At 39.0% G+C, this 5,139-nt stretch overlaps 1 long non-coding RNA gene across 1 annotated transcript; it reads right to left on the reverse strand.

The window, feature by feature from the left end:
* Window positions 1–1,070: 1,070 nt before the first annotated feature.
* Window positions 1,071–4,861, reverse strand: LOC124628741 (uncharacterized). The gene is made up of 3 exons (XR_006983375.2): window positions 4,401–4,861; window positions 3,811–3,946; window positions 1,071–3,436 (listed from the first exon to the last, which is right to left on the reverse strand). It is a non-coding gene; the product is annotated as an uncharacterized LOC124628741 (long non-coding RNA).
* Window positions 4,862–5,139: the final 278 nt, after the last annotated feature.

Raw genomic sequence — 5,139 nt, forward strand, 5'->3', positions numbered from 1 at the left:
ATCTGGCCATGAAACTGCTTATCAGTCAATTGTCAAAGTACTTTTGAGCCTGGGAAAATAGAGGGACTCTGTAAAAAAATGCCTGCAATTCCTAAACAGTTAACGTTAACAATGTAGATAATGATTGTCATTAAATTAAAGCTGAAAGTCTAAGCTTCAATTACATCTTGATTGCTTGATTTCAAATCCACTGTGGTGGTGTACAGAGGCATAATTACAAAAATTGTGTCACTGTCCAAAACTTACGGACCCGACTATATGTGTAAAAAAATTATTACACGTACAAAGCCTTTTGAAAATCAATGTTTTCATTATTGAGTATACAATGGATGACAAAGGAAAAACTGGTGGCTATTATGCTGTAAGGAGCATTTTGATGCCGTAGGTTGGGGCAAACTTGTTCTCTTTGAGTGAAAGGTCACTGCAACATTGTACAAAGTTATTCTGATTGATCACCTTTATCCTGTGATGAAACATTTCTATTCTGAAGGAAGAGGTCTCTCACAGGATTATAATACCCTCATCCACAGGGCACAAAGGCTCACTGAATGATGAGTATGACCTTCACCGTCATCCAATTGAACTGATGAGTTAAACAGTACTCTCCAGCACAATCATCAAGACAGCAACTGAGGGAATATCTTTTGGAAGAATAGTGTTCCTTCATCCATTACAGTCTTGGAGACTTGTAAAATCTATGCAAAGGTGACTGAAACTATTTTGGCTGTTTGTGGTGACCCAAAATCTTAATCACACACTTTATGGTATTTAGTTTTTTCTTTATTTTACATATAGTTTCTTTATTGTTGTAACAAACTTTACAATGGCCAAGGAGGAGGCGGGAACCGGCTGAACATAAACGTAAAGTTTAATAAACAACAGAACTCAAACATAATGTAAAACACACAAATGTAAGCCAAAGATAAAGCACATGTGCCCCTCCCTCCCTCCCTCCCTCCCTCTCTCTCTCTCTCTCTCTCTCTCTCTCTCTCTCTCTCTCTCTCTCCCTCTCCCTCCCTGGTACTTCCAGCCACAGCTTTATCTCTCTCTCTCCCACTGATTAGCCAAATCAGTGCCAGGTGTGCATCCTCACAACCTGGCTTCTCCCTCCTCCTTGTCACAATTATGTAAATAATCATTTATATTCTGTATAGGTAGCACACAGGGGGCAGCTGTGGTTCAGCTGTGGTTCCACATGCCGAAGTGTCTTTGGGCAAAACACTGAACCCCAAGTTGCTCCCAATGGCAAGTGAGCGCCTTGCATTGCTGCTCTGCATCCATTGACGTGTTTGTGTGTGAGTGAGTGTGTGTGTGTGAATGGGTGAATGAGACACAGTGTAAAGCGCTTTGGATAAAAGCGCTATATAAGTGCGCCATTTACCATTTAGTTACATTCATATAATACATTTATTAAACATTCATATATAAATAGTTTCATATTACATAATGGGACACATGTTCCCATTTACGCTCGCAGTCACACCTCACATAAAAGAGACTGTTTGAACACAATGCCTTTGTGAAGTATACACTCAGTTGCTATTGTCTCTGTCATAACCAAGTCTTTCTAAGTGTCGATATTCTGCTTTTGGACTTTGTTTACTCTGATGACTTCGATTCTCTGCCTAGCCTAGTTTATACCTGTTTGCCTGATAGTATGACCCTTGCCTGTTTAAAGTTGTGAGATTTGGAGTTACCCTTTGGACTTGGTGTTTTTGGATTAAACTTCATAACCTGCACTTGCTTCTGTCGGTGCCTCCTTTACATGACAAATACAGTGAAATATATTGAAAAGTATATTATAGAGTGGATTCATGGGCATGTGCCCACTCATATCATTCCCTTTCTAAGTGTTTCAAATGAAACAGAGCAACAGAGATGGAGAAGGACAAACTGACACTTGAACTGTCTTTCAGACCCTTCTCTCCACAGATGAGTGCATATTATCAAGTGGCACAAAGAAACTGATGGAAATTTAATTACTGAATACATTACAAGACAGATGAATGGCATTGTTGCTCTGGATATATTGACAGACAGGCAGGAGAGGGATTGTGCAGGGTGAGTAAGAGAAAGATAACTCTTATCATCCATTAGATAACAACAATGTTCTGCATCTATTAAATTGAGAAAGATGCAATTAAAAAGGGAGAGAGTATGGTAATGCAGCAAGTCAGTATAAATCTACAGCGAGAGTTAGCGAGCAGAGAAGTAGAAAGATTAATCTGTGCATGTCTGTTGGATGATGAAAGATAAATCAGTCAAGAATAATGCCCTGGAATTGCTTCTGTTTCTATAATTAATGGAGTGGAAACTTTATTAAGACACAGAACATTGCCTTTTTGAAGTTTTGACAAAATATCTGTTAACGATGTTTAACAAAATATCCATCCATCCATTCACTTTCCATACTGCTTATCCTACACAGGGTCGCAGGGATCCTGGCCCCTATCCCAGGGGACTCAGGGCACAAGGCAGGGGACACACTGGACAGGGTGTCAACCCATCATAGGGCACAATCTCACACATTCACATACTACGGACAATTTGGCAATGCCAATCGACCTACAACACATACAGTAGACTGCAGAAGGAAACTGGAGTACCTGGAGGAAACCCCCGAAGCACAGGGATAACATCCGCAGGAATCGAACCGCCAACCTTGGAGGTACGAGGCAAACGTGCGAACCACTAAGACACCATGCCTCTTAACAAAACATAATTTCATATAATATAATATTCATAGTAATAAATTATTAATATGAGACTAAACTAGATATTTGTTATTAGTATTTACTAAAGGTATAGGTGTCAAAGTTACACTGTTATGTAATAGACAAATGCTGTACAGTAGCACTGCAATACTGTAGCAAATACATTGTTTTGACCAAATGGATATTGAATATTTTGGTGAATAGCAGCAAGGTAAACTATACAATATTTTCTTCATCATAATAGGACTAGCCTGCAACGGCATGATACAGTGACCGACACAGGATATTCAAGCATAAAATATCTAATATTTTATCTCATGCCTGGGTTTATAATAAACAGGATTAGATCTGTTTTCTCCCTTATAACTCGAATAATGATTGCTCCCAGTGATGTATTAATTAATGCACAGGATTACCTACATTCAAGCCCCAGAATAGCTGGATATATTTAGGATATGATAAGGTCCTTCCAACTACACCATCAACCACTCAAATGTTTTGTGTCATGTATAGTATATTGAATCATCCAGTGAATAAGGCAATGCATGAGTGGGTAATCAGGAGAATGGGGACTATTTCTGTTGGGCTGCCGTTATCAGGAAGGTGACAATTTTATGAAACATGCTCATCATGCAGGCTAATTCTGCTGTCACCCATTCCACATAATGTGACTTCTGCTTGTGGTTGCTCTCACAGGCGCACAGCCCTCGTTGTATCTCAAGCTGTAAACATAACAACAAAGTGTATATACAGCAATTTAGAAAACTGTTAGGATTTTTATAAGATATAGGTTGCAGAAATTCGCTAAAGAAATTCTAAACAAATGTTGTGAGAAGTGAGTGAAGGGCAGTGCAATGCTTGAAAATAATAAATGAAATGTTAGCAGGTGCATTGTAACATTCTTAGACATTGTGAGATTGGGACACATCTTCTTCCAAGATAGATAGATTGCATTGTTAATGTGAAATGCCCTGATTGTCACATGTCACATAACACAATCAGTAGAGGGCCAGGCTGGTTATTGCATTGTGGCAAATAAATTAACGTTGGAAATGAGGAAGATGGGAATGACTGGAATTTGATTACATTAACCTACCAGAGTGTTTAGCTGTTTACTTTTCTCTGACAGGTTTCTCTATGAGGGCGACATTCTGCTCCAGGGGCCCTGGTTTCATACTGACATGTTCTCCTGTGTTTGAATAGGGTTCCTCCAATTCTCCGGTTTCCTCCCACTGTCCAAAAACAGGCAGTAAGGTAGATTGGCAATATTAAATTGATCCTAGATGTAAATGAGCATGTGACTATGTGTTCATGGTGTCCTGCGAAGAATTCTCCTCGATTGTGTCCAGTGTAACAGGCATGATACCAGTTAACCACATATTATAGGACCAGTACTAGATTCGGAGGGAGGTGCACTGACAAATAACCAAATGGATCGAGACCAGTGGACAAGATAAGTACAGTTAAGTTGCCGGCTTTACTTATGAACCATTGATCAAAATAAAATACAGAGTCACAATAAAATGGAACTAAATTAAATGAAATAAATGGATTTACAGTTTTCTCTTACAAAAGGGTTCTTTCTGTTTCAAATCCTATGCACAAGTTGTGTCAGTCCTGCCGCATAGGCGGGTATCCTGAGGGAGGTGTTCAAATCTTCTGCATGCAATTGTTTGGGTGACTCACCATTCCCTGATTTGGGGAAATCTTGATCAAGTATTTCAAGGAAAAGGGGTTCCAGGAGCTCTGCTGGTGTCTCCTCTGTCTGGTATCTATCCTCTGCAGTAGACTGTTCATCCACACAAAAAACCTGGCCTGTTCACAAAATCTGTTCTTGCTACACAAAATAAAAAGATTATGCAGCAGTATACACTGGAAGCTTCAATGCAAAGATTCAGTTTGATATATAAGAGATACAACAGACAGTTCTGCTACGTGGCTCAATTGAAAAAGAAAAAAAGTAGGCATCTGCCGAAAGAAATATTACATGGAGGCGGGACTTCCGTTCCCCTTTGCCTTCCTATTGGCTCAAATCTCAAATCAACAGTGTCAAGACCATAATAACGAAAAATACAAATAAACCAAAATACAATAAGAAAGAATCATAATAAAGTAATCATAATAATTGCCCTACATGTCAAATTAAATAATTTCCAGAATAATTCTATAATTGTATAACCTTGGCTGGGTTACACCAGCATTCCCAAGATAAGCTCTGGATCCTCTGTGACCCTGACCAGGATAAAAGTGGTTACTGTTACTGTTGATGAAGGAAAAGTTTAAAGAGTCTATTTGTTAGGTTATTTTGTAAAAGCAAGAATGTTTTGATTCAATATTTCAACTGCAGCCACCTTGTTTTGTTGGTTTAGAAACATAAGCGCTGTTGCTTGTACAAAAAACACTCCCCCTCTCTCTGTAATGAGAC

This window comes from Ictalurus punctatus, chromosome 12 (genome assembly GCF_001660625.3).
Source record: "Ictalurus punctatus breed USDA103 chromosome 12, Coco_2.0, whole genome shotgun sequence".
Taxonomy (NCBI): domain Eukaryota; kingdom Metazoa; phylum Chordata; class Actinopteri; order Siluriformes; family Ictaluridae; genus Ictalurus; species Ictalurus punctatus.